Consider the following 23,938-nt stretch of genomic DNA (forward strand, 5'->3'; position numbering starts at 1 on the left):
CTTGATCAATCTCAACCGGAGTGTTGGCTCGCCAAGAGTGATGATGATTCATGGTTATGGCATGCTAGATTTGGACACGTTAATTTCTATGCCTTGAAGAAGATGTCGAAGATGGAGATGATATCTGGGATGTCGTTAATCGACCATGTTGATCGAGTATGTGACGGATGCTTTGTTGGAAAACAACACCGCAGACCGTTCCCTGCTCAGTCTACCTATCGTGCAAGTGATGCACTCGAGCTGCTCCATGGTGATATATGTGGCCCTATCACCCCAGCAACTCACGAAGGAAAGAAGTATTTCTTCCTAGTGGTAGATGACTACTCGAGATATATGTGGGTCGTTCTCCTACGATCTAAAGATGATGCATTTGAAGCGTTTAAGAAGCAGAAGGCTGCAACGGAGATGGAACACAAGCTGAAGGTTCGCGCTCTACGGACAGATCGCGGCGGAGAGTTTACGTCGAACGAGTTCAACGACTACTGCGAGAAGATTGGCATAAAGAGGTTCCTCACGGCACCTTATACACCACAGCAGAACGGGGTTGTTGAAAGGCGCAATCGAACCGTCGTTGACATGGCGAGAAGTTTACTCAAGAGCAAGAACTTGCTGGGGACTTTTTTGGGAGAAGCTGTCTCAACAGCAGTCTATCTTCTCAACCGGGCTCCAACGAAGGCAGTGATCAGCAAGACTCCATATGAAGCAATTTACGGACGGAAGCCGACTGTGTCTCATCTACGGACGTTTGGGTGTGTGGCACATGTGAAGACGGCGGAGCCGCATCTCTCAAAGCTTGCCGATCGCAGCACTAAGATGGTGTTCATCGGATACGAGAGGAGTTCCGGCACCAAGGCATACCGCTTCTACGATCCACGAACCAAGCGTCTACGGATTTCACGCGACGTCGTGTTTGAAGAAAACCAAGCATGGAATTGGAGCGCAGCAGCCGACGATGCTCCAAACAATAACATATCCACAGTTGAATTTTCAACTGATGATGATGATGCAGGGGAGGACGTCCAGGTGGTTGGCAAGACACCCAATCAAGGTTACCACAATGGTAGTGATCATCATGGTGCCGACACCGACGACGACACGCATGGGTCGCAAGGTGATAGCGACTACGACGCGCAGGACACGGGCTGAGATCTCGGCAACGACATCGACAACGAGGCACATAGTGATGATGACAATCAAGATGATGGTCACGGTCACGATGACTACACCGACGACGCAGATGTCGACAACGAGGATGCCAACGATCCAGCATCTACCATGCCAAGACTCAACGGTCTTACTCAAGTGCATCGACGCCGACACAATTTGTGTCGCCTCCTTCGCAAGCCACAACAGATTCTTCCGGGCCTCGTCGCTACAAGACCCTCAAGAAAGTCTACAAGTACGCAAAGCCAGTTACACTCGAGTACTCCGATTTGTGTTTACTCGGAGTTGAGGTGCCGGCGAACTTCGTAGAGGCGAGCAAAAGTTCAAGTTGGATGCACGCCATGGATGAGGAGATGAAGGCGACCGAGAGCAATGGCACGTGGACTTTGGTAACCCGACCTCCGAACCAAAAGGCCATAGGTTTGAAGTGGGTTTACAAGTTGAAGGACACGAAGGGTGCCATTGTGAAGCACAAGGCAAGACTCGTTGCAAAGGGCTACGTACAACATTAAGGAGTTGACTATGAGGAGGTGTTTGCACCGGTTGCTCGAATCGAGACGGTGAGAGTGCTCCTAGCTTTGGCAGCACAAGAGGATTGGAAGGTTCATCATATGGATGCGAAATCCGCTTTCCTCAACGGCGACCTCAAAGAAGAAGTGTACGTGAAAGAACCCCTCAGCTACGAGAATAAAGAAGAAGAAGGGAAAGTTTACAAGCTTAAGAAGGCACTTCACGGGCTGAAGCAAGCGCCAAGAATTTGAAACTCAATGTTAGACCGAAGTTTGGTCTTGCACGGGTTCAAAAGATGTTCCTACGAGGATCCGAAAGAGAGTCTACCAAGCACCAAAGAATAGATGAAGGTTGAAGACACGATCAAAGAGGAGCGCTGGCGTCAAGCTACGGACGAGCCGACGACAGCAAAGACGGTCCCTGAAATGCTACAAGTGACCACAAAAGCAATGCCAAAGATAAAGACTACGAGTAGCAGCAGTCGCATTTGGGATCCAGGTCACACCGAGGACAGTCATGTTTAAGGGGGTGAATATTAGAATTAAACACGACTACTAGTCCGTGTACGTTCTGTGCACGTGCGTATGCGTGTGTCCGTGTAGGTTTCCTAATAAACATTAGCTTATATATAGTGCAGCTACTGTTACAACACTGTTATTCAAGTATCACACAGCAAGACATAAGCTCGAAAGTCATCTACAAATTCTTATACAGCAACTAGAACTAGGAAATATAAACGAGGATGCACGATCAAGAGGGAGCAGAATGGGCTAATCCCCAACGGCCCCCAAGAGACCACAAAAGGCTATATCAGTATATAGCTAACCGATAACCTGCAAAAGCTAATAAACTCCGAAGCCATCATCCTGGGAGCCTACAAACCAGGTCTCCAGGAAATGGTAATACGAAAGTATAAGGGAATTCTAACCATACATCAACATATCACAGTTTCAAAGCAGGATAGCAAATGAACATCTTCAACATCAGCCAAAGGTAGGAGGGACAGAGAGTTCCACTGAAGATCACCCAGCCATGGTCCTGTTGGTCCCTATCCTCCACCCGTGCGTCGCCTTGAAGACTTCACTTGCAATCAACTCAACCATTTTTACGCCCCACTTTATTGCTCTTTGTCTTTATGGGGTTTTTCTGCAAAATATTCTAATCATGAAGCTATTTGATAATCATATTAACAGGTGTACAAGGATCAATCACGCTGTTGTTAACAAAAATAATATTATTTCTCAGTTTCCAAATAGTACAGAAAATAACAGATATTCGAACCACAACTAGGTTCTTTTCATTTTCATGAAATCTTAATAACCAAATATAGAACAGGCCATGTACATCAAGTATATAATGCAGATTGAAAGAACACTTCATGATATTCCAGCAATTTAGCCACAGGACACCACAAGAGTAAATGATTTATAGATTCATTCCTTCCGCGATATGGACATCTGTTATCACCAAGCCACCCTCTCCTAAGAAGTTTCTCATTAGGTAGGATGGCTATTAAAATAAGGGATACCAGTTAGTGAAGACTATTAAAGTAATTCTACCAGGACTAACAAATATTCTGCCTTGCCCATTGCTGCATTTCTTATCCATTTTATCTTCACGAGGTTTCCAGTTCTTATTTCTAATTATTTTGTCATCAATAGATAATCCCAGGTATCTCATAGGAAGAGAACCTATAGGACAAGTAAAGATGTTTGCATAGTTTTCCGCGTCGCTAATAGCATCTCCAAAAAAACAATTCACTCTTATGAAAGTTGTTTTTTAGGGCAGAATTGTTCAAATAGACAAAGAACAAATTTCAAATTATGAGCACGATTATAATCATCTTGTAAAAGAAAAACAATGTCATCATCATACTCCAGCATATTGACGCCACCATTACCCCTAGCTTTGTCCATGGACATGGCCAAAGATCAACAACTAGATCAAAAATCAAGAGAGACAAGGAATCTCCTTGCTTTAACCCCTTATGTGTAGGAAAATAAGGGTCAATATTATGATTAACCGTTATACTGACATTTCCCCCCTTAATGGTATGCATAGCCCAATCAATCCACTTATCAGGGGAGCCTTTTATTTTGATCATTTGGAAAAGAAAAGGTCATTAACCTTATCATGCACACCACACTAAATTGACTAGAAGGGCAAACATGCACACCACACCGCGGATGAATGCATGGAACTGCGCCAATACCACCCCCATCACAACAGCCGAGACAATCGACTTTCACCTGCTGCATTGTGTTTGCCGACTTCTGCGTAGAGTAGAAAGAATGGCACAATGTTTTGCGTTTGTTTAACAAAGCCAGGGACTATTATGGTAGTGCTCAAAATGGTAATCCATACTACACACATTATCGCAGTGATAGAGGTAACTTGATCAAGGTCGTCGTTTCCAAGGCACAACTTGAGCTCAGATGATTAGGTTCCTTATGCTGAAACCAACCCACCATGGTTCAAGTTTTAGACTTGGCGCTGGTGCTCACATTTTCTGTAGTGACTTCATCAATTCCAAAATGTTGTGCCGGTTCGGTATTTCGAAGATGCTCATAGCGGCAGCGTGCGCTCATAAGGATGAGTGTATCTGCGTGTATGTGGCATCTACGTTGTACGGTGTTAAAAAAAGCACAACTTAATGCGCCTGCTTCTTCATGTTTGCATGGCCTCAAGTGTATCCAAAGGATGCAACGCACCAGTTCTTGTAATCTAATGTGTTGGAGCATGTTATTTTACGAAGTGGCGTGTGTTGATGTGGTTGCTGTATTCAGTGTCAGCTTTCAGAACAGAGATTTCTGTATCACTGTATGAGGACACTAACAGCTTATTCAATAACTGTGTGTCATCGTCAAACTCTTTTTTTACGGGGTACCAATTCTCCTAACATGGTTGACCTGTTGTTTGTTGTTGATCATATCCGCAAAGCGTGTAATAGCTTGTTTTTAAAGGTGTTGACTGTGGATGAGAAAAAGAATGAGCAATCCACCTTAGGTGGTGCTGTGATTGATCTCTGCTTATACAGGGCCAGTACAGAGGGAGCGCCGAGCGCTAGCGAGGGCGCGTGGTTGATCGTGGAGATCGTGTACAGGAGCATGCAGGACGTGGGTGAGCGGGGGTTCTAATCTATATAGCTAACACCCCGCCGCAGTTGAAGCATCCGGGGGGCGGATGCATAAACTGGAACGAAAATCTTGGAACACCGTGGTCAGGAGTCCCTTGGTGAGCATGTCCGCGAACTGCTGCTTGGTCGGCACATGGAGCACGCGAAGCTTGCCGAGCGCCACCTGTTCGCGGACGAAGTGGATATCCAGCTCTATGTGCTTCGTCCTCCGTTGGTGAACTGGGTTGGAAGGCATGTACACCGAGGAGATGTTGTTGCAGAACACCACGCTCGCTTTTGGCATGGGAATGAAGAGCTCCCCCTAGGAGTTGACGAAGCCAGCAGCATTCTGCAACGGCGTTGGTGACAACGCGGTACTCCGCCTCCGCGCTCGAGCGGGACACGGTGGCCTGGCGTTTTGATGACCAAGAGATGAGGGAGTCACCGAGGTACACAGCGTAGTCGGACGTCGAGCGGCGTGTGTCGGGGTAGCCGGCCCAGTCCGCGTCGGAGTAGGCCACAAGGTCGAGTGACGGCACGCGCTGGAGATGGAGACCATGAGACGTGGTGCCCCGTAGGTAACGCAGCACCCGTTTGGCGAGGGCGAGGTGCGGTGCTCGCGGATCGTGCATGACCAGACAGCATTGTTGCACCGCATAGGCGATGTCAGGGCGCGTCATGCACAGGTACTGGAGGGCACCCACGATGCTGCGGTACTCGGTTGGATCCGGAACAGGTGCGCCGTCGACAGCAGAGAGCTTGCCGTGTGTGTCAACATGCGTGGGCAGTGGCTTGCAGGACGTCATGTTGGCGCGCTCGAGCAGCTCCTCAGCGTACTTCTGTTGGGAGAGGAAGAAGCCGTGTTCCGTGCGAGTGACGGCGATCCCGAGGAAGTAGTGGAGGGAGCCGAGGTCCTTCATGGAGAACTCGCCGGAGAGTTGGCGCTGCAGGTGTTGAAGAAGAGCCGTCGACGAGGCCGTGAGGACGATGTCGTCGACGTAGAGGAGGAGGTAGGCGTCACCCGCGCTGCTATGGAGCACGAATAGCGAGGGATTTGCGCGTGAGCTGACGAAGCCGAGCTGGTGCGCGAAGGCCGCGAACCGGGCGAACCACGCGCCTGGTGCTTGTTTGAGGCCGTACAACGACTTGTCGAGGAGGCACACATGCTCGGGGTGCTGCGCGTCAACAAAACCTGCAGGTTGTTGACAGTAGACGCGCTCGGCGAGACGCCCGTGGAGAAAGGCGTTGTTGACGTCCATTTGATGAACCGGCCAGTTGCGCGTGGCAGCAATGGTGAGGACGACGCGGATCGTGGCGGCCTTGACGACGCGAGAACGTCTCGTCGAAGTCCACGCCAGGTCGTTGAGAGAACCCGCGCAGTACCCAGCGTGCTTTGTACCGTTCGAGCGACCCGTCCGCCTTGAACTTGTGGCGAAAGAGCCATTTGCCGGTGACGACATTGACGCTGGGGGCCGTGGCACGAGCCGGCAGGTTGCATTCTCCATCAGCGCCCTGTACTCCACCTGCATAGCAGACAGCCAACATGGATCTTGCAAAGCAGAGCACACCGATTGGGGTATGGGTGAGATGGCAATGTCGGCGACAGTGGCAGTAAGGCTGTCGGCATACTTTGGGTTGGGCAGGAACTTGCCGGCCTTAGGGCGCGTAGTCATGGTGTGGGTTGGGATGGGCGCGACGCGGCACCGTGGACGCGGTGGCGTGGGTAGTGGCGAAGGGGTGTTGCTGGGAGCAGTGGTGGGTGTGCTGGTAGGAGGGGTGGCTGGATCAGCTGTCGGTGTAGGTGCCGTAGGCGAGGAAGGGGCTGTGACACCCGGATAATTAAGCTACAGTAACCCTCTACTAATGTTGCCACGTCATCATGATTACCGTTGATAATCTCACGATGATTCAAAACTCGTTCAAATACATATTTGAAATAAAGTTAAACTAGAAGAGTTTACAAAAGTCAAAACTAAAATGTTCTAAATGTAGCAAGTAATTCATAATAAATATTGGTGGAGAAACCAAACATTTAAAACATGTTTAAATGCTCAAAAGTAATTAACCTAGTGGCTAAAACAATTAGATAAATGACTTTTGTATTTTATAAAATCCTAAACTAATTTATTTGGAAGTCAAGCTTTTATGGCAGAGGCTTAATTTACAACATTAATTTAGGCACTAATTATTTATTATAGAGAGTTAAAATAAATTGAAAGTTAAAAGAAAACAGAAAAGAAAATAAATAAAAGAAAGAAAATACAAAAGAGGAAAACAAACAAAAAAAGAGGAAAGGAAAACCCCCCGGGGCTCCGGCCCAACAGGCCACCGGCCGAACTGGGCCACGACCCACCAGGCCGGCCCACATCGCCCCACTCCCTTATCCCCCTTTCCCCCGTAACCTAATCCAACCACCCCCACTCCCCCCTGCAAAATATCCTTCCCCTCTTCCCCGATTGGATCGGGAGGAGACCATCGCGCCCGGAGCCGATGCCGCCTCGCCGGGCCTCCCTCACCTCGCCTTCCTCTTCGTTGTCGACCGCGTCTCCGACACCCACCTCGAGCACCGTTGCCCCGGACCCTACCTCCCCCTCGTGAGCGCCCCTCCTTTCTCCGCCCTGAACCGCACCCGCGCGTGCACCGTGGCTGTCCGCTGCTGCTCTCGCCGCGCCCCGCGCGCCCCGCTCCGCTCCACTCCGGCGGCCCGCTCTCACCGTGGCCTCACCCCGCTTCGGCCCCTCCTGCTTCTCGCGCGCCTCGCCTCCATCGCTGCGCCCCGCCACTCCTCGATACCCCCGCGCCGGCTCCGCCCTTCGTTGCCACGGCTCGCCCCCCCCTCCGCCACGCCTCCACCACATCCCTTGTCGGCACCCGCGCGGTCTCCACCGCTCGCGCCCACAGCCGCCACGCTCGGCGCCCTACTGCGCCGATGGCCGCGCGCCGCCTTGCCGTCGTCGAGCTGCGCGCGTCGCCCCCACCGTCCGCCCTCGCCTCCTTTGTGCCCCGGCCTCGCCTCATCCGCCCCGACGCACCGTCCCGTCGCCCCGGCACCGCCTGCATCCCCATAGCCTCGCCCTGCCGTGGCCTCTCCGCTGCCATGTCGACGCCGGCTGGCGCCGCGCCGGCGTCCTCCCCTCGCCGTGGCACCGACTGGCCGCGCCCGCGCCCGTAGCGGCACACCGCCCGCACCCGCTCCGGTTGGCCTTTGGCCCTATGACAAACGGGGCCCCCACCCTAGAACGATTTTTTTAAAGGAATAATATATATATAAAATAAAAATAAAATTAATTAATTAAAGAAATAGTTAACTTAATTAATTTTGATTAACTAAACTAATTAAACATTACTTATCTAATTAACCTGGTTAGTTAATTAGCTAATTAATTAGTATGACAGTGGGGCCCACCCCTTAATTAATACTAATTAGGTTAATTAATATGTCTAATTAAAATGTGTCACTCATCAGTGGGACCCACTGGTCAGGTTGACTAGTCAACCCTGTTGACTGCCGACGTCAGCATGACATCATGCTGATGTCATAAATCCATTTTCAGATTAAATTAAATAATTAATTAAATTCTAGAAATTAATAAAATATTTAGAAAATCATATCTTTTAATCCGTAACTCGGATTAAATTATTTTCAACATGAAAGTTGCTCAGAACGACGAGACGAATCCGGATACGCAGCCCGTTCGTCCGCCACGCATCCCTAGCATAGCAAACACGCAACTTTCCCCCTCCGGTTCATCTGTCCGAAAACACGAAACACGGGGAATACTTTCCCAGATGTTTTCCCCCTTCACCGGTACCACCTCGTACCGCGTTAGGGCACACCTAGCATCACGCTTTGTCATGTCATGCAACGTCATGCATTTGTTTGCATTATATTTATTGTTTCTCCCCCGTCTTCTCTCGCTAGACACCGAGACCGACGACGCTGCTACCCAGTACGACTACGGAGTTGACGACCCCTCTCTCTTGCCAGAGCAACCAGGCAAGCCCCCCCTTTGATCACCAGATATCGCCTACTCTTCTCTCTACTGCTTGCATTAGAGTAGTGTAGCATGTTACTGCTTTCCGTTAATCCTATCCTGATGCATAGCCTGTCATTGCTACTACTGTTGTTACCTTTACCTGCAATCTTAATGCTTAGTATAGGATACTAGTTTATCATAAGTGGCCCTACATTTTTGTCCGTCTGCCATGCTATACTATCGGGCCGCGATCGCTCGGGAGGTGATCACGGGTATATACTATATACTTTATACATGATACATGTGGTGACTAAAGTCGGGTCGGCTCGTGGAGCACCCGCGAGTGATTCATGGATTGGGGGCTGAAAGGACCTTTGTCCCAACGACCCTCTGTGTGGATCTTTGTGGCGAAGCGACAGGGCAGGTTGAGACCACCTAGGAGAGAGGTGGGCCTGGCCCTGGTCGGCGTTCGCAGTTATTTCAAGATAACACGTTTAACGAGATCTTGGTATTTGATCTGAGTCTGGCCACTGGCCTATACGCACTAACCATCTACACGGGGATAGTTATGGGCACTCGACGTCGTGGTATCAGCCGAAGCCTTCATGACGTCAGCGACTAAGTGGCGCGCGCCGGATTGGAACGTAAGCCTGCTCTTGTATTAAGGGGGCTAGTTCTGCTTCCGGCCGCCCACGCAACGTGCATGTGTGCGATGGGCGATGGGCCCAGACCCCTGCACCATAGGATTTAGACCGACGTGTTGACCTCTCTGTTGTGCCTAGGTAGGGCTGCGACGTGTTGATCTTCCGAGGCCGGGCATGACCCAGAAAAGTGTGTCCGGCCAAATGGGATCGAGTGTGTTGGGTTATGTGGTGCACCCCTGCAGGGAAGTTAATCTATTCGAATAGCCGTGATCTTCGGTAACAGGACAACTTGGAGTTGTACTTTGACCTTATGGCAACTAGAACCGGATACTTAATAAAACACACCCTTCCAAGTGCTAGATACAACTGGTGATCGCTCTCTAACAGGGCGATGAGGAGAGGATCATCGGTTAGGATGTTGCTATGCGATGCTACTTGGGGAACTTACCATCTACTCTCTTCTGCATTCTGCAAGATCGAGGTGGCCAGAAGCGTAGTCTTCGAAAGGACTAGCTATCCCCCTTTTATTCCGGCATTCCGCAGTTCAGTCCACATACACTACTAGGGAAAAGCTTATACACAGGATCTTACCAGCAGCGAGTTTTAAAATAAGGCGCTGCTGCAATGTAGCAATAGCGCGCTCCGTCAATACGCGCTGCTGAAATAGACATATCAGCAGCGCGCCTCCTCTAAGCCGTGCTACTGCTATAATTCCCACGACCCCGTCGCAAAGCTAGTTCTAGCAGCAGCGCGTTTACTGGGACCGCGCTATAGGTAGTTCTGCAGTAGCGCCTGTGCCTTTAGAGCGCTACTACTAAAACTAGCTATCTCCAACCCCACGTACGCTCCTCTCCGCGATCCACACTCACACACTCAGACTCACTCCCCCTCAACCCCCCCGCGCACCAGTCCTCCCCCGCCGGCCGCCGTCGCCCCGGCTAGCCGTCGTCGCCTACCCCTCTTCCCTCTGTGCCGCTATCAACTCCTCCTCCTCGCTGGACTCAGTACCGCCCTCCTCCTCCGTCCTCCCTCGACTTGCCGCCGGCCGTCCCCTCCTCGCTCCGCCTTCCTCTCCGTCCTACTCTCTTCTCCCTCCTCGAGTCGCCCCTCCTTCTCCCTCCTCCCTGCTACATTTTGATTTAGTAGGCTAGTTCATATGCAACATTTTGATTTAGTAGATTTAGTAGTCTAGTTGATTTAGAACATTTTGATTTAGTTGATTTAGTAGGCTAGTTGATTTAGTTGATTTAGTACGCACCATTTTATTGTTATTTTTCTGTACATGGATATGTAGATGTTTTTGTTTTTTTGTAATAAGTTATTTTTTGGCAAAATGTAGGTGCCAATTTAGTTAAAATCACATGCTACTGTTTTTCTTTCCTGTGAAGTGGATCGTTAATGCTTTGCTCATATTGCTTTAGGAAAATGGCGCCGCCACCACCACCACTATGTCGACTGTGCAAGACAAGGTGCGCCAGCAGCCTTGCAACTGGCAAGCTGTTCGGCATCTACTTCCAGCCGAGTTTTCATCATGCGGCGGTAAGAAATTAGATGAAATGTAACAACTATTTTATTTTTAGTGTTGACATTACTGCATTGTGTCATTTTGCTTTTTTTTACACAGATCGTCCCATGCAATGTGAGGTTGCTGGCTGTCATTTATCTCAACCTGGTGGAAGATGATGAAGATGACGAAGATGATGAGAACCCACTTCATGAAGCCATCGTAGCTCAAAGAATGAGGTTGAGCGAGGAGGAGGTGCGCAACCTATGGGACATAATTCCGCCACGTGATGACTTTGTCGGGGTGCCATTCGTGACCCGCCTGACAAGTACCGTGGTCGATCGGCATGAAATGGTATGTTATACTTACTGTAGTAAGTTGATGATATATATATATATATGCTTTATTGTTATACTTACAAATGCAAATTATCCGATGATATGCTTAGTGTAGAGTCCAATGATATGCTATGTGGAATCTAGTAGATAATCCATATATACTTATTAGTAGAATTCATGATTAAATAGTACAAATGCGTAGTACTGTGTCTTTTGATAGTGTAGAAATATAGACTTAATAGAAATATATTTGTAAGAGTATGTGCAAAGCTATTTATTAATTTATATGTTTTTCTTATTCAGAAATTGCCAAAGAACCTATCTGCGAGTTGTGGTATCGAGCCTCATGAAGAAGGCTCAGCTGGACTACGCCTTATCGCAAGGGGCTCCGTCATCACCTGTACTTACCACATGGACACAGACGACGGTCGCACACACTTAAACTCGGTTGGGTGGAAGAGATTCCTTGTTGGCAAGAATCTTCGTGTTGGACAGGCCATCCTAATTACTATCAGGAACACCCGCCGCCCAGGCTTGAGGATGATGATCGTCGTCGATATCATCTAGAACTACATATGTGTGTGTGGCTATATCATCTAGAACTACATATGATGATTGTCGTCATATCATGTAGAACTACATATGATGATCGTTGTCGATATCATCTAAAACTACATATGATGATCGTCGTCGATATCACCTAGTACTGCTTGAGGATGCATGTTGAGTATATATGAAATTGTTATCTAGTACTCCCTCCATTTCAAATTACTCATTGTGGTTTTAGTTCAAATTTGAACTAAAACCACGACGAGTAATTTGGAACCGGGGGAATACTACCTAGTACCTATAATGCTTTATGGCTTTATGAAATTGATATCTAGTAGTACCTAGTATCTCGAAATTGTAGTTTATTGAAGCTGAAACGGGGTTGAAAAAATGAAAGATATAGCAGTAGCGCGGGGCTAGGAAATCGCTACAGCTAACTAATAGTAGCGCGTTCTGTAAAAGCGCTGCTGCTATAGTCAATAGTAGTAGCGCGGGTACATACAACGCTACTACTAAGAGTTAGCTGTAGCGCCTTATTGGTAGTGCGGCCACCCGCGCTGCTGATAGCCTAAAACCCGCGCTACTACTAGGGTTTTCCCTAGTAGTGATATGATACCCTTATTCCATTTGATACCAATGCATACATATGTAGTGTAGCTCCTTGCTTGCGAGTACTTTGGATGAGTACTCACGGTTGCTTTGCTCCCTCTTTTCCCCCTTTCTATACTCGATTGCTGCAACCAGACGTTGGAGCCCAGGAGCCAGACGCCACTGTCGATGACGACTAATACTACTCGGGAGGTGCCTACTACTACGTGCACCCCGCTGACGACGATCAGGAGTAGTTTAGGAGGATCCCAGGCAGGAGGCATGCGCCTCTTTCGATCTGTATCCCTGTTTATGCTAGCCTTCTTAAGGCAAACTTGTTTAACTTATGTTTGTACTCAGATATTGTTGCTTCCGCTGACTCGTCTATGATCGAGCTCTTGTATTCGAGCCCTCGAGGCCCCTGGCTTGTAATATGATGCTTGTATGACTTATTTTATTTGTAGAGTTGTGTTGTGATATCTTCCCGTGAGTCCCTGATCTTGATCGTACACGTTTGCGTGTATGCTTAGTGTACGATTGAATCGGGGGCGTCACAAGTTGGTATCAGAGTCGACTGCCTGTAGGAATCCCCCTTTCCAACTCCTTGGCCGAAGTCGAGTCTAGTCATTGAAAAACTTTTACTAACATGGCCGTGTGGCTTACGGGCCCACGTCGCCATTGGGTGGTATTAGGATCTTTTACTCCTTGTCTATACTCTGGAACTATGATCTCTCTTCTATTCGGGTTAAATGAATTTTGCTAACTCTAACTCTAGGTTCTCGTAAATACTTTCTCCCGGAGAGCCCTACCGTCCGGACGATCGACTGCTTCAACAGAAGATTCTGACAATACTCTCAGTTGTCCTCCCGAGACTTTGTGCCATCGCGTTTGCAATTCCCCTTCCACCGTCAACCCTTATGGATAACTACTTGCAGTTGTTATTCTTACATTCATCCCCAGTTGATCTTGTTATTACAAGATACCCCGAAATACTCGTCATTGTTTCGATAACCCTTTGAGCTTACTGCCTTGATGTTCTTTGTCATCTGAATACCCCTATGGATAATTCTCGCACTTATCGAGTATCCGCTCATCCCCCAGTTGTTCATGTGTTTCACAATGGTCTTCGAAATACTATTCGATCCTCCAAAAATCCTTAGTAGCTTATTGCTCTGCAATACTTGTCTGCTTGCATTATGGATGCTTTCCATATGTCTGGCAATATTTGTTAGTATCCTTAGACACTGTCATTTTGATCCTATTGAATCAACATGAGTGCGAATGCACGCAATCATTAGTTGATCCTTTTAAATTATCTTTCTGGCTCAGACGTCATTTTTGGACATGAGCTTGTTCTCGACCAATCTGTTTGCCGTCAATTGTACCCTTAGGTCTATTGAACTTATCCACCCTTGATCTGAGCGTCTACTTCTGATCCTTCTATTTGGAAATCATAATTCCTTTGATATCTGAGCATCGAATCATTCAGGTGTCCTATAATATGATGCCCTTGCATCCTTTCTTCAACTGACTGTGTGCCGATGCTCACATCAGCTCCGCTATGGACCATCAGATCCTTTATTGGATTATTATTCGATAGTGTCCTCCTTATTCAATAACCTTGTGAGCCTTTCCTCGGATACATAATGCTTTTGGTAAATTGTATCCTCTGTTTTCTCAAACATGCTCTGTTTTCAAGCTGGTGGTATTTACGATTGAAGCTTGTGGTATATGTTTCAACGATACCCTGACGGGTTGAACCTATGCCTTTCTTAATCGGTGTGAACCCGAAAGTTTTCACGGGCATACTCCTATGGTAATTCACCAGGTAGGTTTTGACATTGAAATCATTTTTATCTAGAGCAGTGAATGAAAGGTTATGCATTGAAGAAGTGGGAGTCGACCTTGAACTTTGTGTTCACGCCCATGGACACGATGTAGATCTTATCATTAGAGCTTCTCTTAGATTAATTTTTCCCTTGGTATAAGTTCTTATATCTGGGATCCGCCTTTTGCAATCGTGGTTTCGACCATATGTTCTTCTTTGACCCCATTTCACGGGCAAGTTTCAGCACTTGTCTTCTGTGGATCAATACACCACTCCAACCTTTACTTTGATCTTCCGTTGAGTATTACACCATGGTACATCGATAATATCAAGTACTACATAACCTCTTATGAGTTCTTCATCAAGTACTACATTCTCACTGATTCCAATTTTTCACGGGCTCTGAGTTATTAAACACTCAGAAACCGATAACTGAACTGAGTCCACACTACGGTTCAACAACTATTATAAATCTTCTTTGCTTACGAGTTTGTACCCGATCACATCCTTCCTACCCTATTTGGCAATATCATCATTGTTATGATTTTAACTGTGCTACCTGGTCCTTATTCCCGGAGCACAACTTTCGACGATGAGCTAAGCTTACGTCGATCTTCCTCATCATACCATTTTGCCTTAAACAACAAGCTTGGTTTCGAGTTTGTGTCATACCCTTGGGTTCAATAACCTTTTGCTTCATCATTCATTTGGCTTGATGTCATCGCCGACCGATTACATCTTCATGAAATCTCTCAACAATTGTGTCGTGATCATCATCGGCATTCTGAGCTCTTCCAGGATGTCAATTGAGTTCATTATGAGAAATACCATCCTTTCCCTCGATGATCTGTGTTATCGTCGACCACTTTATTGACTTCCCTCCAACACAAACGTATTCGTGTTTTGTGCTATACTTTGAGATCCTTGCTATCCAGCAATTATTCTTCTTTACCTTGGAGTATTACTATCTTATATGTCAAGAAGGTCGTGAGAATTGCTCCACCTCTATTCCTTCTTGGTTTCCATGTTGATTCTAGCCAGGATACCAACAGGTGAATGGTGCTGCTTGGATTCTACACTTCTAGCAACCATATTGCTTTGAAGTTAATGGTCGACATTTCATTCTTAGACCATTGGTTATAGAATCACCATTCTTACATCGGTCATGCTACCTAAGCCCATATTTCGGGTGCACCTTCCAACCAATGTTTAATTGGGTATGTTTTCCTCGAGCATACCTCATTATATCATTTGATCTGACAAATGTTATCTCCTTGTTCACATAATTGTGGAAATCCATCTTTTGGAAATCTCGATGAATTGTCGCTAAATTCATCAGCTGCCTCCTCACCCTCTCCTTGTTTTAATGATGAACCCTTGTTTTGGAACTCGCTTCCATAGTCCATTTCCCGAGAATTTTATAATGACATCTCGTAAATTGGTGTTGCAACTTTTCTTTTCAGGGATCCCGTGTCTGAGTTATCTTGATACCAATCAGATCTGAATCTCGGTCAGATATGATGGTTGGAACATATTTTCAAGAGTTATAACATTGATCCTCATATGACCCGGTAAGGTGATGTCATGCACACCTGACCGGAGGACCAAGTGTTATAGTTTCCTTTTTAAAAAGGTTAACCATTTTTCCATGAGGAAATTGAAAGCCTTGTTTAATAAGTTTATCCCAATGGATCCTTTGTGCATCCAAATTCTGAACCTTACTTGATGACCATGCCAATGCTATCTCGAAGCATGTCCGTGGTACTCTGATCATCGATAAGAACATTTTAAGCACCATGCTAAATTTCCTTTATCAATTATTCAAACGCCGTTGATTGGGTAAAGTCATGAACTTCCTCTCCTGTTACCTAAATGGTTTTCTATGTTATATCCTGTCATGGATATCATGCTCTGCTTGTCCTTGTGGAGGATATACCCCTGAAAAATGTGTTTAAACACATTTTCCTCTCCATCGTTCTGTTTAATCTGATGACCACCTTTTTCTTTCCATTGTTATGTTTAACCTTTCTGGTGATCTATATGATCTAAGCAGCAATATTCTCCTGCTTATGTAAACACCTCGGTGTACAACTCTATCAGTAAGATCCTGTTACTATTGTTGATGACATTCCGGTAACCACCGATGGACGAGAACTTTGCCTATTGGTCCGCCTCGTCCTAACGAGCAGGATAGTGGTTCTCTTTGTCCCTCGCCCTTGGTACCGAGGTTGTTGCCGACATAACTAACATGCTATCCTCTGACATGCCTTGCTTACATGATCGTGCAAGACGTCACCGCCTTTCCTACTTTTAACCACATGGTGGGCCCATAACCCACAGTTCCACAGGATCGTAACCTGACTCTCATGTACCCCCTGTTCCCAAGGTTGTTCCTCGCGCATGGCCTCGTAGGTAATTCATGAGCCACTTTCCGAGAGATCATCAAATCTGTTACCAGGCACAATACTTATTCCCGTTGCTTTGAGCCCCTTTCACGCCCTCTTTCAGGCATCGAACAGTTCCCTGCCCGCTCGAAACTTCCCATGATACCTCATTACTTTGCTCTCAGTATTTTCTTAAGTTTCAATTCGAGAGTTACTTTCCACCACCTTCCCCGATGTTATCGACCAGGTAGTCAACCTTGCCGATGTCCGTTCTCCCCGAATACTCCCCCTTTATTCTTTCATAAGTACGATGGAGTTTCAGTAGAAAGGATACCGACTTCATCATGATGACATGAAGCTGAGAAATGGAGACATCAACGTAATGGATCGACCTCTTCGAGAAGGACAACCAAGACCGAGAAGATTCGTTAGAATTTCGTAACCAAATCCTTTCCCCCTTACTCCCCCTCTTAAATCTCGGGACGAGATTTCTTGTAGTGGAGGAGAATTGTAACGCCCAGATAATTAAGCTACAGTAACCCTCTACTAATGTTGCCATGTCACCATGATTACTGTTGATAATCTCGCGATGATTCAAAACTCGTTCAAATTCAAATTTGAAATAAAGTCAAACTAGAAGAGTTTACAAAAGTCAAAACTAAAATGTTCTAAATGTAGCAAGTAATTCATAATAAATATTGGTGGAGAAACCAAACCTTTAAAACATGTTTAAATGCTCAAAAGTAATTAACCTAATGGATAAAACAATTAGATAAATGACTTTTGTATTTTATAAAATCCTAAACTAATTTATTTGGAAGTCAAGCTTTTATGGCAGAGGCTTAATTTACAACACTAATTTAGGCACTAATTATTTATTATATAGAGTTAAAATAAATTGGAAGTTAAAATAAACAGAAAAAAAAGAAAATACAAAAGAGGAAAACAAACAAAAAAAGAGAGGAAAGGAAAACCCCCCGGGGCTCCGGCCCAGCAGGCCACCGGCCCAACTGGGCCACGACCCACCAGGCCGGCCCACATCGCCCCACTCCCTTATCCCCCTTTCCCCCGTAACCTAATCCAACCACCCCCACTCCCCCCTGCAAAATATCCTTCCCCTCTTCCCCGATTGGATCGGGAGGAGACCATCGCGCCCGGAGCCGATGCCGCCTCGCCGGGCCTCCCTCACCTCGCCTTCCTCTTCGTCGTCGACCGCGTCCCCGACACCCACCTCGAGCACCGTTGCCCCGGACCCTACCTCCCCCTCGTGAGCGCCCCTCCTCTCTCCGCCCTGGACCGCACCCGCGCATGCACCGTGGCTGTCCGTTGTTGCTCTCGCCGCGCCCCGCTCCGCTCCACTCCAGCGGCCCGCGCTCACCGTGGCCTCGCCCCGCTTCGGCCCTTCCTGCTTCTCGCGCGCCTCGCCTCCATCGTTGTGCGCCGCCACTCCCTGATACCCCCGCGCCGGCTCCGCCCTTCGTTGCCACGGCTTGCCCCCCTGCCGCGCCTCCACCGCATCCCTTGCCGGCACCCGCGCGGTCCCCACCGCTCGCGCCCACAGCCACCACGCTCGGCGCCCTACTGCGCCGATGGCCGCGCGCCGCCTTGCCGTCGTCGCGCTGCGCACGTCGCCCCCACCGTCCGCCCTCGCCTCGTCTGTGCCCCAGCCTCGCCTCGTCCGCCCCGACGCACCGTCCCGTCGCCCCGGCACCGCCTGCATCCCCACAGCCTCGCCCTGCCGTGGCCTCTCTGCTGCCACGTCGGCGCCGGCTGGCGCCGTGCCGGCGTCCTCCCCTCGCCGTGGCACCGACTGGCCGCGCCCAGTCCGGGTGCCCGCGCCCGCAGCGGCACACCGCCCGCACCCGCTCCGGTTGGCCTTTGGCCCTATGAAAAACGGGGCCCCCACCCCATAACATTTTTTTTAAAAAAGGAATAAAAATATATAATAAAAATAAAAATATATAATTAAAGAAATAATTAACTTAATTAATTTTGATTAACTAAACTATACAACTAATTAAACATTAGTTGTCTAATTAACCTGGTTAGTTAATTAGCTAATTAATTAGTATGACAGTGGGGCCCACCCCTTAATTTATACTAATTAGGTTAATTAATATGTCTAATTAAAATGTGTCACTGACCAGTGGGACCCACTGGTCAGGTTGACCAGTCAACCCTGTTGACTGCTGATGTCATAAATCCATTTTCAGATTAAATTAAATAATTAATTAAATTCCAGAAATTAATAAAATCTTTAGAAAATCGTACCTTTTAATCCGTAACTCGGATTAAATTATTTTCAACATGAAAGTTGCTCAGAACGACGAGACGAATCCGGATGCGCAGCCCGTTCGTCCGCCACGCATCCCTAGCATAGCAAACACGCAACTTTCCCCCTCCGGTTCATCTGTCCGAAAACGCGAAACACGGGGAATACTTTCCCAGATGTTTTTCCCCCTTCACCGGTACCACCTCGTACCGCGTTAGGGCACACCTAGCATCACGCTTTGTCATGTCATGCAACGTCATGCATTTGTTTGCATTATATTTATTGTTTCTCCCCCCTCTTCTCTCGCTAGACACCGAGACCGACGACGCTGCTACCCAGTACGACTATGAAGTTGACGACCCCTCTCTCTTGCCAGAGCAACCAGGCAAGCCCCCCTTTGATCACCAGATATCGCCTACTCTTCTCTCTACTGCTTGCATTAGAGTAGTGTAGCATGTTACTGCTTTCCATTAATCCTATCCTGATGCATAGCCTGTCCTTGCTACTACTGTTGTTACCTTTACCTGCAATCCTAATGCTTAGTATAGGATGCTAGTTTATCATAAGTGGCCCTACAATCTTGTCCGTCTGCCATGCTATACTATCGGGCCGTGATCGCTCGGGAGGTGATCACAGGTATATACTATATACTTTATACATGATACATGTGGTGACTAAAGTCAGGTCGGCTCGTGGAGCACCCGCGAGTGATTCACGGATTGGGGGCTGAAAGGACCTTTGTCCCAACGGCCCTCTGTGTGGATCTTTGTGGCGAAGCGACAGGGCAGGTTGAGACCACCTAGGAGAGAGGTGGGCCTGGCCCTGGCCGGCGTTCGCGGTTATTTCAAGATAACACGTTTAACGAGATCTTGGTATTTGATCTGAGTCTGGCCACTGGCCTATACGCACTAACCATCTACGCGGGGACAGTTATGGGCACTCGACGTCGTGGTATCAGCCGAAGCCTTCGTGACGTCAGCGACTGAGCGGCGCGCGCCGGATTGGAACGTAAGCCTGCTCTTGTATTAAGGGGGCTAGTTCTGCTTCCAGCAGCCCACGCAACATGCAGGTGTGCAATGGGCGATGGGCCCAGACCCCTGCGCCATAGGATTTAGACCGGCGTGCTGACCTCTCTGTTGTGCCTAGGTAGGGTTGCGACGTGTTGATCTTCCGAGGCCGGGCATGACCCAGAAAAGTGTGTCCGTCCAAATGGGATCGAGCATGTTGGGTTATGTGGTGCACCCCTGCAGGGAAGTTAATCTATTCGAATAGCCGTGATCTTCGGTAACAGGACGACTTGGAGTTGTACTTTGACCTTATGACAACTAGAACCGGATACTTAATAAAACACACCCTTCCAAGTGCCAGATACAACCGGTGATCGCTCTCTAACAGGGCGACGAGGAGAGGATCATCGGTTAGGATGTTGCTATGCGATGCTACTTGGGGAACTTACCATCTACTCTCTTCTACATTCTGCAAGGTGGAGGTGGCCAGAAGCGTAGTCTTCGAAAGGACTAGCTATCCCCCTCTTATTCCGGCATTCTGCAGTTCAGTCCACATATGATACCCTTATTCCATTTGATACCAATGCATACATATGTACTGTAGCTCCTTGCTTGCGAGTACTTTGGATGAGTACTCACGGTTGCTTTGCTCCCTCTTTTCCCCCTTTCTATACTCGATTGCTGCGACCAGACGTTGGAGCCCAGGAGCCAGACGCCACTGTCGATGACGACTACTACTACTACTCGGGAGGTGCCTACTACTACGTGCAGCCCGCTGACGACGACCAGGAGTAGTTTAGGAGGATCCCAGGCAGGAGGCATGCGCCTCTTTCGATCTGTATCCCAGTTTGTGCTAGCCTTCTTAAGGCAAACTTGTTTAGCTTATGTCTGTACTGAGATATTGTTGCTTCCGCTGACTCGTCTATGATCGAGCTCTTGTATTCGAGCCCTCGAGGCCCCTGGCTTGTAATATGATGCTTGTATGACTTATTTTATTTGTAGAGTTGCGTTGTGATATCTTCCCGTGAGTCCCTGATCTTAATCTTACACGTTTGCGTGTATGCTTAGTGTACGATTGAATCGGGGGCGTCACAGGGATGGATGGAGCTGTGTTGGCGGGAGGGGAGTGATCGACCATCGTGTCCACAGGGTGGTCTGGTGCAGAAGCGGGTTGTGCCCGCGCAGTATGAGGTCGCCGGGGCACGAACGGGAGCGTGAGCTCGTCGTCAAGGGGGGCATTGGATCAGGTGGCGACGCACTGTATGGATCGCGAAAGGGAAAGCGGCGCTCGTCGAAGACGACATGACCAGGGACGAAGCTAGAAAAAAGTCTACTGGGGTCATGTCTATGACAGTGGGGTCATCTTTCATAAATGAATAGTCATTAGTACTAAACTGATGAAGGATTGCCTAATTTCATTGGGGTCAATTGACCCCAATGCTTACCAAGTAGCTCCGTCCCTGGACATGACGAGAGATGATCACTCGCCCAGTTGCAGGGTTGAGACATCTATATCCCTTATGATCGGTGGCATAGCCGAGGAGAACGCACAGCGCCGAGCGCAGGGCGAGCTTGTGAGGGGTTGTGGCTATGAGGTTGGGGAAGCATAGACACCTGAAAACGCGCATGGTTGTGTAGTCGGGGTGAGCACCGTACAGAAGGAAGAACGGTGTCTGGTCATGGCCAGGTCGGCACGGCCGTCGGTTGAGTAGGAAGGTAGAGGTTTGCGGCGCTTCTGCCCAGTAGGAGAACGACATATGGGCATGGGTTAGCAGTGCTTTGGCGATGTCATTGAGTGTACGGAGCACGCGCTCAGCGCGTCCGTTCTGTGGAGACGTGTACGGGCACTACATGCACAGGGCAATGCCGAGCGAGGCGAAAAGGGCACGTGAGGAAGCATTGTCGAATTCTCTACCGTTGTCTGTTTGGATTGTGAGGATAGGGAGATTGAAGTGGTTTTTGACGAATGCGATGAAATTGCGTATGGTAGGAAAAACGTCTGATTTGTGGCGAAGAGGGAACGTCCATGCAAAATGACAATAGTCGTCGAGCAATAATAGATAGTATTGACAACCAGAATTGCTAGGTACGGGGAAGGTCCAAACATCACTGTGTACAAGCTGAAACGGAAAGTAAGATACATGCGATGATGAACTAAAGGGTAGTCTAGTGCTTTTGCCGAGATGACACGCCTGACACACGCCGATGGTGCTGGGTTCTGGGGTGATGACGGAGGGGCGCAGGGTCCGGTCGAGGGAGTCGATGGCGGGATGACCTAGGCGTTGGTGCCAAAGGTCACGCGAGACCGCGGTGAGCGCATGGTGAGCATGGGTCGGTGGCGTGTACGCCAGGGGGTAGAGCTCGTCACCGACGTCATTACAGCGGAGGATCACCTTCCTCGTTCTTCGATCCTTGAAAGAGAAGCCAAGATCATCAAACTCCACATTAACTGGGTTATCATGGGCGAGAGCTTTGACAAAAAGTAGGTTTTTGATGAGGTATGGGGAGACGAGGATGTTATTGAGGTGGAGCGGGGAGTGGGATGTAGGTATGGTGGTGTGACCGGTGTGCGTTACTGCAAGCGACGATCCATCGCCGACTACTATGCGATGAGAGTAGCAAGGGTTTGTGGAGGAGAGAATACCTAACGACGACGCCATCTGCGATGAAGCGCCTGTGTCCAGGTACCAGTCGGTGCTCGGGGGGAGACGGTTGCTGCTGCTGCACCGTCATGTTGTTGAGCGCGGCGATGAGGGCGCTCTGGTCCCACGCCGAGGTTGAGGACGAGGGCGGGGGAGCAGGCGCGGGTGCGGGCGCGGCGTTGTAGAGCGGGTGTGGAGGCACGGCCGGGTACCAGGCAGTGGGCGGGGCAGTATTGTAGGCGCCGGGCGCGGTCGCGTGGTGTGTGGCCGAGCCAGCGAACGGAGCAGCCCCTCCAGGGCTTGGCCCAAGGATGCCGGAGCCTGGGGCGTGGGGGCGCCATGGCATGGGCCATGCGTGCACCATGCCAGTCCATGGAGTGGGTGCGGGAGCAGCAGGACGAGGAGCTTGGGTGCCCCCGCCGGAGTTGTGGCCCCCGCCGGAGTTGTTGCCCCTCCCGCGGCCGCGTCGACCACCGCGCTGCCCGCGGTTGGTGCCGCCGCCCTGTCCAGGAGCAGCGGGACCGCCAGGATTTTTGGTTTTGGCGGGGGGCCGAGCAGCATGGAGAGCCGTGTCGGTGGTGGTGTCGGCGGTGAGCCGGCTCTCCTCAAGAAGAAGAAAGGCGCGGCAATGCAGGAGCGACGGGAATGGAGTCTGCATGGTGAGAATTGGCACGGCATACCTGAACTGGGGGTGAAGCCCACGAATCATGTTGAGAACCTGGTCGCGGTCGTTGACGGCGGCACCGAGCTCGGTGAGGCGATCGGACCTCTTCTTTGAGACGCGTGAAGAAGGAGAGGATGGAGGAGCCGCCTTGCTCGATGCGCCGGAACTCGGTGGAGAGCACCACCACCTGATGCTCGGCGTTCTCCAGGAAGAGGTCACAGATGGAGCTCCAGACGACGGCGGCCGTGGCGCCTCGCTGATCGATCAGGCCAAACACCTCCGGAGTGACGCGGTTGTACAGCCATGAGAAGATGTGGGCATTGATACATCTCCAATGTATCTATAATTTTTGATTGCTTCATGCTATATTATCTACTGTTTTGGACATTATTGGGCTTTATTATTCACTTTTATATTATTTTTGGGACTAACCTATTAACCGGAGGCCCAGCCCAGAATTGCTGTTTTTGCCTGTTTTAGGGTTTCGAAGAAAAGGAATATCAAACGGAGTCCAAACGGAATGAAACCTTCGGGAACGTGATTTTCTCACCGAATACAACTCAGGAGACTTGGACCCTACGTCAAGCTAACTAACAAGAGGCCACGAGGTAGGGGGCGCGCCTGCCCCCCTGTTGCTCCACCGACATACTTCTTCCTCCTAAATATACCCACCTACCCCCAAATGATCAGAACAGGAGCCAAAACCCTAATTCCACCGCCGTAACTTTCTGTATCCACGAGATCCCATCTTA

The sequence above is a fragment of the Triticum urartu genome, chromosome 3, assembly GCF_003073215.2.
Source record: "Triticum urartu cultivar G1812 chromosome 3, Tu2.1, whole genome shotgun sequence".
Lineage (NCBI taxonomy): Eukaryota > Viridiplantae > Streptophyta > Magnoliopsida > Poales > Poaceae > Triticum > Triticum urartu.